This window comes from Embiotoca jacksoni, unplaced genomic scaffold (genome assembly GCF_022577435.1).
Source record: "Embiotoca jacksoni isolate LCO1_2020_lvr unplaced genomic scaffold, fEmbJac1.0.p SCAF_2, whole genome shotgun sequence".
Taxonomy (NCBI): domain Eukaryota; kingdom Metazoa; phylum Chordata; class Actinopteri; family Embiotocidae; genus Embiotoca; species Embiotoca jacksoni.
In genome coordinates this window covers 467,501-480,667 of record NW_027185340.1, presented here as the reverse complement: position 1 = coordinate 480,667, position 13,167 = coordinate 467,501, and the positions used below count along the sequence as shown (strand labels likewise).

At 42.1% G+C, this 13,167-nt stretch overlaps 1 protein-coding gene across 4 annotated transcripts in view; it reads left to right on the top strand.

The window, feature by feature from the left end:
• Positions 1–1,154: 1,154 nt before the first annotated feature.
• The window catches only part of LOC138200816 (bromodomain adjacent to zinc finger domain protein 2B-like), a 50,349-nt gene continuing 38,336 nt past the window's right edge, over positions 1,155–13,167 (top strand). For all 4 annotated transcript variants that reach the window (XM_069153722.1, XM_069153720.1, XM_069153721.1 and 1 more), the window contains exon 1: positions 1,155–1,534. The gene's annotated coding sequence lies outside the window, so the exon portion shown is untranslated. The remainder of the gene's footprint in view (positions 1,535–13,167) is intronic.

Here is a 13,167-nt window from a genome sequence, read left to right as displayed (position 1 = left end):
CAAAAGGTGAGGCGCCTTAAACTGAAAAAACAGACTAGATGGTGCAACAAACTGTAATTACAAGTGAACATGGTGTTATCCTTGTTTGATATCTCGAAAATTAAAACACATAAATGGCATTACAATTATTCCAACTGCAGAAAAAGCTCATGTTAAACTGTATTCTGAGATTTATTAAACGGTGTTACATGTAATATTTAACAGAATGAATCAGTACATTAAGTCCACGTCGGTTGCACATTTTCAAACTGTCACATTGCCTCAGTGTTATAAATGTTTGTTGATGGTTGGAATGATTAAATGCAATACTTTCTATTTCCTGTTGCTGATTGTACGCTGGTCTCTTTTCACAATCATCAAAACATCAGTGCACTGGTATTTACATAATGCAGTTAGTCCTTTGGAGTGCACAAGTCCACAATAATTTGCACTGATAATTAATAGCTCTGCTTAAATTAAAGTAAAGACTTCCCAGATGCAATATCCAAACCAGAATAGCTACTCATCAATGTGCACCTTCTGAAACAGCAGTCACAGTAATACAGCAGTCTTACTTAATTACTTCCTTACTTCAACGTGCTTATTCATTGGTCCACTTTTTATAGGCCTGATATAGCTATTGACTTATTATTTTAATCATGTTTTCCTAATGCTACAGCATGTTACTTTCTCTCATTTCTGGTCTTTGAGTTTGCTTGTAGTTGGATGACATTTTGATGGATCTGTTCTTGCCATGCTGCAATCCAAATTTTGCTTGCAGTGTAATAAAGCACACAAGTGATTGCACTGCACCATTAAATCTTCATAATACACACTATTTGTTTGTAAGTGAGTTGTGTGGTTCACATCAGGTTGGTTTTCAGGTATTACACTATATTCGTACCTCCTTTGGTTGCTGATCACCAGACAGGACGTCCAGCAGATGCAGCAGCCAGTGAGTCTCTGAACCTGATTTCTGCCTCGTTTTGGATCAGATGATTGATGAGCCTGTGGTGATGTTGATAAAAAGACTTGACACATGAAAAACAACTGGATGCAGGCTTGTTTTCACTGCCAGGAATGTAGTGGAAACGGAAAGCTTCTGACACGCTGTGCAGCCAGTATTAGATTCATGTCCATGCGGTATATTCAACAGAGCAGCTCGAAGTGAGAGGTTGATGGATCATAAATCAGGAAACAAGGCCAGCGGTGCCACGATGTCATCCTGGGATCCCTGCGTGTTGAGCATCAGCTGGACCTCCGGCATCACCGAGGAGACCGTGCAGTCTGCAGCCCGTCTGCAGCCCAGAGGACTGAAGTTTGCAGCAGCAGCCTGAGCTGACGTCACTTCTCCGGAGTTACTGCGAGCCGAAGGAGCGTCTCCGCTTCAATCTGCGACCAGACACCGACACGTTCAGTCGGACCGGACCGGACCGGACCGAGTCACTGACCAGCCCTCCGCCCACCTCCTCCGACATCCTCCGACAGCGACACCCTGGGAGTACGCGGACCGCTCGTGTTGTGCGGAGTTTCCTCGGAGCTCGTCGGTGATCAGGTGAGTTTCTGTCCAACGTTCAGGTCTTCTGACTGGAGGCTAACAGCTAAGCTAACGCTGCCCGCTAGCAGCATCCTCCACTTGTTATCTGCTGCGGTTATTCAAAGAAAACAACAACAACAACAACAACAACAACAGAAAAAGTTGACGTCCAAAGTATTTACAGTCATTGTGGATGTTGCTGCGCTAAACTTTGTTCGGGATTCAACTGTTGTCACGTGTAAATGTGTAAATGTGTAAATGTGTAAACGTGTAAATGTGTAAACGTGTAAATGTGTAAACGTGTAAATGTGTAACTTGGATACGAGCAGAGGTCCGTTGGACCGTCGGAGGACCGAGGAGGTCCAACAGGAACCAGCTCGTGTCTTCACCGTCCTGTTGCCCACAAACGGTCACAATCAGGAACTTCTGGACCAGTTGGTGTTCAGCATCATTTTAAAGTCTCCGTGTAACGTGGTTTAAAGATGACGTCATGAAATGACCCGTCTGGAGCAGGACAGGTGAGCTGTGGTCCTGTGGTCCTGGTCATGTGGTCCTGTGGTCCTGGTCATGTGGTCATGTGGTCCTGTGGTCCTGTGGCCCTGGTCCTGTGGTCCTGTGGTCCTGGTCATGTGGTCATGTGGTCCTGGTCCTGTGGTCCTGTGGTCCTGGTCCTGTGGTCCTGTGGTCCTGGTCATGTGGTCCTGTGGTCCTGTGGTCCTGGTCCTGTGGTCCTGTGGTCCTGGTCCTGTGGTCCTGTGGCCCTGGGGTCCTGGTCCTGTGGTCCTGGTCATGTGGTCATGTGGTCCTGGTCCTGTGGTCCTGTGGTCCTGGTCATGTGGTCATGTGGTCCTGTGGTCCTGTGGTCCTGGTCCTGTGGTCCTGTGGTCCTGGTCCTGTGGTCCTGTGGCCCTGGGGTCCTGGTCCTGTGGTCCTGGTCCTGTGGTCCTGTGGCCCTGGGGTCCTGTGGTCCTGTGGTCCTGGTCCTGTGGTCATGTGGTCCTGGTCATGTGGTCATGTGGTCCTGGTCCTGTGGTCCTGGTCCTGTGGTCCTGTGGTCCTGGTCCTGTGGTCCTGTGGCCCTGGGGTCCTGGTCCTGTGGCCCTGGGGTCCTGGTCCTGTGGTCCTGGTCCTGTGGTCCTGTGGCCCTGGGGTCCTGTGGTCCTGTGGTCCTGGTCCTGTGGTCATGTGGTCCTGGTCATGTGGTCCTGTGGTCCTGGTCCTGTGGTCATGTGGTCCTGGTCCTGTTTCAGCTCCTCTGAACCACTGATTTGGTTTCTGTTAAAGCTGCCAGCTGGTTTCTTCTGTCTTCTGTTTTCTCTGAGGAGCTCAGCTGCTGATGTTCCTTTGAGATGATGACACCCTCCATGTTTCTGCTTCACATTAACAACAAGACATTCGCCATCTTGGGCTATTTAAAACAGCACAGACAATATAAACGGGGAATTTCTAGGAAAGGAACTTTTGATATTATTCTTCTTAATTATCTGAAAGGAGAACTTACATTACACACATTTAATTGAGTTGTGGAAGGTGAGATTAAAGAGCTGATTATAAAACTACAGTCTAAAAGCTTTCATCTCTTATTTGGGTTAAATAATTCACCTTTAATCTGGAGCCCACAAACACAAACAAGGTCTAACTTCCCGTGTCGAAATCAGATTTGTTCCCTGTGTTTTGTGTTTTTTGGGCCGACTTGGCTCTAAAGGAGAGGAAAGCTTTGCCTGCCAGACCTGAACACACGATTACACCTTTCTCACAGAAGACATTTTGACTTGTCATCAGAGGAAAAGCATCCGTGTTACTAATATCAGAAACAGGATGTGTTGTATTCAGCTGTCCCTGATCCAGCATGGAGGCTGAAACTGAATGAGATGCATGAAATTAAGCTGTCATTCATTTTATGAATCAAATCTTTTCCTTTCTGTGAAATGCCAGAAAGTCATGAATCCACACGGTCAGCGGATCGTTAAAACCGAGACCAGATCTCGTCTCTTCCAAACTTTGCCATGACATCATCAACCAAGCTTTTCATACGTGCTGCACATCGATTCATGATAAATTAGACTCGTACAATCTATAGCGCCTATTTTGATGGTGTAAATTCATCATGCGTCATTTAGTTTGTTTTGGCAGGCCTCTTTTGTTTGCTGCACAGTGGAGCTGATTTGTCTTTGCAGATACAATTGATAGTAATGAATGAGCATGCGACCCTTAGCGCGCGCCGTCTCAGGGAAATGGCAGCAAACATTAGTGCTGCTAAAGTTCATCATTTAAGTGGCTTCGGTAGCCAAGGCAGCGAGATAAATCAGATCACAGCCTTGATGTGTTATGCATGCGTCCAGTAACTGCCAATGAATCAAAACACAGGTAGAAGGTCACTAAATTTGCCTCATATTTATTCAGTGCGCATGTCCTTGAAAAGCTCTGCAGAGACAGAACAGTGTTGTGAGCTCCTACGAGGAGCCTTTAACTGAAACTTGGCATTTCAACGTTACAAATATTACAAGGTTTTGTTCTTCCAAAGACGAACGTCGCTCCTGGTTGCCAAATTGGATAAAAGAGCACTTGTAATGTTAACAGCACTGGCACTTAAATAAAAATAGTACCAACTCAATCATTCTCTGGATTACAAACGATTTATTTTTTAACTTTAGAACTACTTTATACAAAATGCCATTTGAAAAATACATCATGGTATATCAGCCTTGTTAGATTTTTGTGGCTGACACACAGTATAGACTGAGTGGTGTCTTCTGTTTATTTCACGAGACTATGAAGCTGTGCCAGGTTTAGAAAGACGTGTATCACTTTAGCTTTAATTGCTCAAAGTGCTCATCATTTCAAGTGGGCATCGCAGTAAACATTTCTGTGGAGCCCCCTCCTGTTATGTTCTTACACAATGTGAGATGACCCCGTTTTTCATGTTCCTCTGGCTCTTTCTGAGGCCTTTTGAAAGCGCCATCTACTAATAATTGTGTTTCACCCATTTTCACCCTGTCTCTCCTATTCTTACCCTTTCCACAAGTTTGCACTCATTAATCAAAGATGCTGGACTCCTGCTGAGGGCTGAGCTGCAGGTTCATCAATTTGGCAGCCAGCTTTCTGTAAGGAACAGTGCAGAGGCTCTTAACACACCAGCATAAATAAATCTATGGTCTTTATATGCAAGCCCTGAAGGTTAATGCTGTATAATTTAATGTACCCTCTTTGTCTGCTGTGATTGATGTTTGGAAACATGTAAGGCTTGACGGGAGTCCCTTTTTGTAGGTCAGTGTTGACACTTTATGATTGGGTGAGCTTGGGGGGAGCGGCACAAGGGAGGTGGATTATTAGGAATATGTCAGGGAGATTACTCTTTTTCACTCATCCTCCTGGTCTATTTTCTCTCTGCCTGGAGATGCTTGTCGCAGTGCTTTATTTGAACCGCTGATGCCTCTGAGATGGCCTGCTGTGTTAATGGGGCTGATGTTTAAAATTCTAGTGGCCTGATCTGTTTGTTTGGCTGTTTAGTATTTGCATGCTCTGATGCAGAAATTTAAGGCCGGCAGAGAATGAAAGAATTGACTCCATGCTCATAATTCTTGGTCAGATGAGTGCAGCATTACAGATTAATACCTACAGACCTTCAGTCCAGTTGCTGTTGTAAACCTCTCCAGTGTCACACGAAGACTGCCTCAGCAGCCCCCTTTTTATTGATCCTCATGCATTTACAATCTGGTCACTGCTGCCACAAACACTTCCTGTTTTAGCTTTGCAGGGGACGCTGCAGCAACCACATTTTTAATATTATATTTTTTACTAATCGTTGTCTGGTCTGATAAAACAGCCAAAAGGCCAAGTTAAACCTAACTTCGTGCTATCTTCACAAAAGGACATTATGGAAACTCTCTATTGATGTAATGTAGCTTCTTAAGCTCTGATGTGTTTTAGTTGAGTGTTTTCAAAAGGATCCATAGTTCAGTTGAAGTAGATTATCTGGAAGGGACCTCTTTGAGTTACTTAATGATAGACTTGCATACTCGGCATATTTGCAGAGTCATTTCACTAACTAACTTTGGTTTCGCTGTTTTTTTATAACTCTGTTTCTGGCAGTTACCAGTTGTGAGAAAAGACCAACTCAACTAACAGCAGGTCAATTAATAAAACCTAATACAATCGTAGATGCACCATTTCACAGAGCAAGTTCCCAAATATTTAACGAGTTTACTTTTTGTTTAGGCTGTCTGGCACAAACGTATTAGTAGATGTCAAGTATTAAGGGCATCTGGATGGCTTATTACCTCACCTGAAATAAATTCTAGGGGGACTCCCTGTAATGCTTTAGATTTTACTGTGAACAGTGCTTCTGATACTTCAGTAATATTTGGTGGCAATTTTTTCAGCATATCTGAAAAAAAGGATAAAATTGTACATATTTGCAAAATGTTAATTGCCAACTAGGGATGGGCGATGTGTGTGTGTGTGTGTGTGTGTGTGTGTGTGTGTGTGTGTGTGTGTGTGTGTGTGTGTGTGTCTCTGTGTGTGTGTGTGTGTGTGTGTGTGTGTGTGTGTGTGTGTGTGTGTGTGTGTGTGTGTGTGTGTGTGTGTGTCTCTGTGTGTGTGTGAGTGTGTGTGTGTGTGTGTGTGTGTGTGTGTGTGTGTGTGTGTGGGGATGGGGGCGTTACAATAAACCTTTTTTTTTGTTTTGTTTTTTGCATTACACCTTAATGCTCTTTGGAAGAAAATTACACGTCATTCGTGTCACTGCAATCCGTTAAATGTAGAAACACAAAATTTGCTTGAAGGACTATGTTATTTATTTTCATCACAAAATATGTATTATAATGAACACTCACCGCTGCAGTCATAGTTGAAGCTGCTCACCCAGCTCTGCACCCATCAGCACACACATCTCCTGACCAGCTCTCTTTTATTCTCATTTTGTTAATTACCTGTTGCTTCCACTCCTCTTGTTTTCGTCATGTATTTATTTACTTGTTTATTCACATGATGTATGAATGTGAAAGCCGATCACTGGTCACTCGAGACTCGTGTCTGCTTAACTGTGGTGCTCTCCCAGGAGGGATTTCAGCTGAACTTATGACACTAAAATACCCGAAAGCTCTAAACTGCCTGGTGATTCACTTCAGTCAAGTGAGGAGGAGAGGTCAGAAAATATGTTTTTTTAATAGGCAAATATCTGCATGCACTGATGTTAGGAGCATCCCACTGTCAGTGTTGACGGGGGATCACAATGCTGGGCTCCCATCGTGATGACTGACAGCCCACAGCCCATCCCTGGTGCCAATGTTTTCCATTTTGTTACTTCCACAATATACTGAATGTGCATAATCATGAAGGTGCAGTAAAACATTCAGGTTCATGTTTAGAGAAGCATCATTGTGATATTCAAAAATATGGTCAAAGAGACCATGTATGAAATGTTACAGGGCTTTTAATTTGAAACCAGGGCTTTTATTTTGAAACCAGGGCTTTTAATATGACAGGAAGTTGCATTATGCTGCCAATCAGTGGTTTTTTTTTTATCTCTCCCTCCCTCCCTCCCTCACTCACTCACTCACTCACTCACTCACTCACTCACTCACTCATTAACTCGCTCACTCACTCACTCATTAACTCCCTCACTCATTAACTCACTCACTCACTCACTCACTCATTAACTCACTAACTCACTCATTAACTCACTCGCTCACTCACTCACTCATTAACTCCCTCACTCACACTCACTCATTAACTCGCTCACTCATTAACTCACTCACTCACTCACTCACACTCACTCACTCATTAACTCACTCACTCACTCATTAACTCGCTCACTAACTCACTCACGCACTCACTCATTAACTTACTCATTAACTCACTCACTAACTCCCTCACTCATTAACTCACTTACTCACTCATTAACTCGCTCACTCACTCATTAACTCACTAATTCACTCACTCATTAACTCACTCACTCATTAACTAACTCGCTCACTCACTAACTCCCTCACTAACTCCCTCACTCATTAACTCACTCACCGACTCATTAACTCGCTCACTAACTCACTCATTAACTAACTAACTCACTCACTCACTCACTCACTCACTCACTCACTCACTCATTAACTAACTCACTCACTCACTCATTAACTAACTCGCTCACTCACTCATTAACTCACTCACTAACTCACTCACTCGCTAACTCCCTCACTCATTAACTCGCTCACTAACTCACTCATTAACTAACTAACTAACTCACTCACTCACTCACTCATTGACTAACTCACTCACTCATTAACTCACTCACTCACTCATTAACTCGCTCACTCACTCACTCATTAACTCCCTCACTCATTAACTCACTCACTCACTCACTCACTCATTAACTCACTAACTCACTCATTAACTCACTCGCTCACTCACTCACTCATTAACTCCCTCACTCACACTCACTCATTAACTCGCTCACTCATTAACTCACTCACTCACTCACTCACACTCACTCACTCATTAACTCACTCACTCACTCATTAACTCGCTCACTAACTCACTCACGCACTCACTCATTAACTTACTCATTAACTCACTCACTAACTCCCTCACTCATTAACTCACTTACTCACTCATTAACTCGCTCACTCACTCATTAACTCACTAATTCACTCACTCATTAACTCACTCACTCATTAACTAACTCGCTCACTCACTAACTCCCTCACTAACTCCCTCACTCATTAACTCACTCACCGACTCATTAACTCGCTCACTAACTCACTCATTAACTAACTAACTCACTCACTCACTCACTCACTCACTCATTAACTAACTCACTCACTCACTCATTAACTAACTCGCTCACTCACTCATTAACTAACTCGCTCACTCACTCATTAACTCACTCACTAACTCACTCACTCGCTAACTCCCTCACTCATTAACTCGCTCACTAACTCACTCATTAACTAACTAACTAACTAACTAACTCACTCACTCACTCACTCATTGACTAACTCACTCACTCATTAACTCACTCACTCACTCATTAGCTCGCTCACTCACTCACTCACTCACTCGCTCACTCACTCATTAACTCACTCACTCACTCGCTCACTCACTCGCTCACTCACTCATTAACTCCCTTACTCGCTCGCCCACTCACTCGCTCACTCATTAACTCACTCACTCACTCACCCACTCACTCACTCACTCACTCATTAACTCGCTCACCCACTCACTCACTCGCTCACTCACTCATTAACTTGCTCACTCACTCGCTCACTCACTCATTAACTTTCTCACTCACTCATTAACTCACTCATTAACTCGCTCCCTCGCTCACTCACTCGCTCACTCACTCATTAACTCCCTTACTCGCTCGCCCACTCACTAGGTGACAGACATTTCCATTTCCAGTGCTGCCCTTGCTGCTGTGCACTAAATGAATGTTTCATTGCTTTCTTTGTGGGCCAATTCAATAACAGCTTTGTCTGATCAATATTTATCGGAGATGCTGGTGACATGGAGATAATAATAATAATAATAGTAATAATAATAATAATAATAATAATAATAATAATAACTTTATTTAAAAACAGAGTTTACAAAGTGCTCTACAGAGAAGCAAAACATAGTCATACATAACGTCAATACCGGTAAACATTTAAGAAAACACGAGGCAAAAAAGACCAAACCATGAAGGTAATGAATACAAGAAAAACAAACAAATAACCAAAACGAGCAAATGGAATAGAAAACAAACAAATAAATAAATGAATAAAATAAACAAACGAAAACAGGGGAACAAAAGAACTGCATAAAAGGACGTAAAAGGATGTTGGTTTGTTAGAGCCGAGAGGATGAAGATCAACTAATGAAGTTCCTAAGATGCTGCAGGCCCATCGTAGCAGCTGAAGCCCTCATTTCATGCAGCACAAGGCTGTGGAGGAAGAACATGCTGCTGGCACTGAGGTCACCTTATCTGAGATATTTCCATGACTTGGTAAGCAGCTTTTGTGTTGAGAAGCTGGTGTCATTATCTGTTCTTTAAATGACATGAAGCCAGATACAAGCGGAGTAACCTGAGGAGGCTCAGCCTTGTTCTGCAGTAGTTCAAAGAGTCGCTGCAACAGCTCTTCATCTGAAACGAGAGACTGACCTTTTTATTCTTCGTATTGAATGTTTCATTCAACAGTAGAAGACGGTAATCTCTTCTCCACCGATATTCATACTACACAAAGACAGGATGGTAATGAATCCCGTACAGTCAAGTGTTGAAGCCACTGCTATGAGAACATGAGGGCAGCCTTGTAGGTAATGAGATCCAGTGTTTGCTGTTCATATTTATACCTGATGTAAAATGGGAACGATATCAACATATCATTAAATGTGGAAGATGGAAGTGGAATATGTGTTAATCTGATCCAAAGGCTCTTTGGATCTTCTTTTCTGTTTTACCGTAGCAGTTTAGGTTTTTTAATGTCTTTTAGGTGGGTCAATGTGACCTGACCTGCAGTGAGCATCATGTGAGAGTGATTATACACTTCATGGTAGATATTTTAATCCTCAGCCAACTCATTCATTCATTCATTAAAACACGTCTGGCTTTTAGGCACTTTAAAAAAACACACACGGGTGCTATTATATACCAAAATAAACAGTGTTCAGTTGGAGTCCACTCAGATAGGACATATGGCTTAACTAGAGTTAAATGTACATTTAACAAACAACAGTAGATGAAACTAACAACAGAATATGTTCCCTTTAGGCCACTCAGACAAACAAACCAAAAAAGGTTTCTTAACAAGGAGACGCAGGACTAATAGTCTAACCTTGTATCTTTCTTTTCCAACAGTTAAAGTCCGACAGAAGGCAGGTTTTACAGGGAAGTCGTGTTCAGAGAATAAGTGGGTGGTTTTACTATAAAATAAATTGTGACCAGACTCCAGTTAAAAAATGAAATAAGGAACCGTGAGTGGTTCATTGAGCTCCATATAATTGAATGATATTAGCAGGCTTGGTTTAGTTGATAGTGACCACAGTCAGCAGGAACATTAGGACTCATGGTTGTACAGATATCTGGGACTCTGGTTCTGAGGGAAGCATGAAGGCCTGAAAGGATTTAAATGATTGTGAATTGATTTGAGGACTGAAGCGGGTCTAGGTTTCATTTCCTTTACATACATTCCAAACAAAATGAACCCAGATGGTAATGCATAAATAGTGTGCATGTGGTGGGGGTCATAAATGTTTGCATTTCCTGATGTGTGTCTTATAACATCTCTTGCACATGCGAGCAACTTTGTCAGTGGATGAACATTGAACTTTGCTTTATCTGGAATAGTTTTTTCAGAAAAGAATTCCAGCTGTACTCAAATTGAAGACATTCATTTGATCAAGTTTAGTCTTTCTGAAGAATATTGAATTACTGTAAGATCAAAATGCTAGCAAAAGAGCCGCATAGCTTCTCTTATTATTCAGTAGACCATAATCCAATATGTCCTAAGTGTTTTGCCATGTCCCATTGCCCTGTGTTGGCTCTTGGAGCAGAAGTTTGATTTTCTACTGATGTAGAAAATGGATAACTCATTTCTCCTGGGGTCCATATTACCATTTTTATTTTGTTTTCATGGAGCTGTCGGATAGGAAGAATGCTGAATGAGGAAATCGATAAAATCAAGCAATAAATGACTGTTGTTGCTTAGTGTTTGAGGTGGAGAGGTGGATGTGACAGACCTGAGGATGGTAAATGTCTGGTTACATCAGCTGCTCATTGTCCTTTTTGCTCTTTGAAGTGCTTCTTTTGATTTTGTATAAAGAATAAAAAGCAGTTTGCGTTGTGAAACTGGAAAAAATAACTGCTGAGTGGGAGTGCCGCTCTACACAGAACACCTCATTTTTAAGTATTATTTAGGTATAGGATTAGTATTTCCCAATTAGGTTGAGGTTTAACAAAGTCCTCCTTTAATGAAATTAGTTTGTGTTGCATTACGCTTTGCTCTCATTTTGTGTGTATCTAATTAATTCCCATCTTTCTTAGAATTAGAGTGTTAAGGCTCCAGAGCATGTCTCTGGGGGGAGAAAAGAAAACTTTTTTGACTATGGGGTATTTTAAGATAATTTACTGCGAACCAAAGAGGGGTAATTGGTGTGGTTGGAGCTACTGTTTGGCTTTGTTTTAAAATTTAATTTGGGCTACTCCACATATAGTGGCTTTATACAAATGTTTCTTATTAAAAATTGAATTGTTGCCCGAAGACAGAGGTAGTTGGTGCATCAAAGTCTCAGCTACTCTGTCAGAGACTGTTTTTTATTTGACTGCAATGCTCAGTGGCAAATAATGACACAGTTCATTTGCAGTCGTGCAAGTGCAGTTCATTTTTTGCTGTTGTGCATTGTGGAGAAAGCATGAATTGATGAGGTATCATGAAACCATATTTCATAGTGGTGAATATATGAAGACACTTTCAGCTGACTGTCAATAAATCAACTGTTAGAAAACTTGTAACTCGAAACGGGCAAACCTGAAATGAATGTGCTGCAAATGAGATATCTGCAGCAAGAAACACTTTAGTTCATTTCATTGTAATGTTGAATTGTTAGCTAATCAGTTATAGTTCAGTGATCTGTGCTTCTTTTTCTGGAAGAATGTGTTGTCATATTTACTGGAGACTAAATCCCGTTGAAGTTGTCTCTCTTGTGACTTCTATGCTCTGATTCATTTTGCACTTCCCCACTCTTTCAACATTTCATGAAGGTGAGTGGATCTGCTCACTTACCTTTTAAGCAAAGACTGCTGAAATTGTCTCATGAAATTCATGACATGTACACGGTCACCCCCCCCCCCCCCCCCCCCCCCCTCTCTCCCCGGTACAGAGGAAACGGCTCTGACTCTTTATGTGACTGACCCTGGAAAGACACGGGTCATCTGCGGCGCTGCAGACAAGCTGAGTTGAAATGGCAACAGCAAAATGAGCCTCACCACAGGAAGCCCGTCGCTGTCGAAAGCCGAGCACTCTCCCTTCCATCCGTGTGTGTAGTAGAAGTTCTCAAGGATTTATTATAGCAGTTATCAATAACCTTCAGTTTTCCTACAGGACTCAAGTTTCATATGTGGTTTGCAGGCTGGCAAGTTGTTGCCTGAAGTTGACAATGGTTGCGGTACGTTGGGATGTTGAATAATGAATGAAAAAGTAAAACACATTTTTTGGGGTTATTCTCTCTGTTATGTATGCCATTGGATCAGGTCTGATCGGGATGATTGATTTGTTGTTGTGTTAATTTAGGTCAGGCTTTTTATTTGGTGCAAGACTTGTATGAAGTATATTATGAATTTGAGCTGATGATTAACAATTCGTTTATTTCTGTTCTTCTCATGCCACTGAGCCAAGTCATAGTTTATCAATACACATACACCTTATAAAGAAGAAGACACATTTTCAATAGATGTGGTTGGTCAAGTTCCTCGAAATAAACAATTTTTTACTCAACCACAGCAGAAGATAAGAGCGCAATGAGATGATATCATTAAAAGAGCACCTGTAAAACCTGAATCGGTGAAAAATGCTGTAGAAGTGATGTCGAAACGATTGGAACGATTAGACAAAATGATTGCGGTCAGCTCAAATAATTGCGATGATGTAATTACAGTGACAGGCCGAGGTATCACTTCA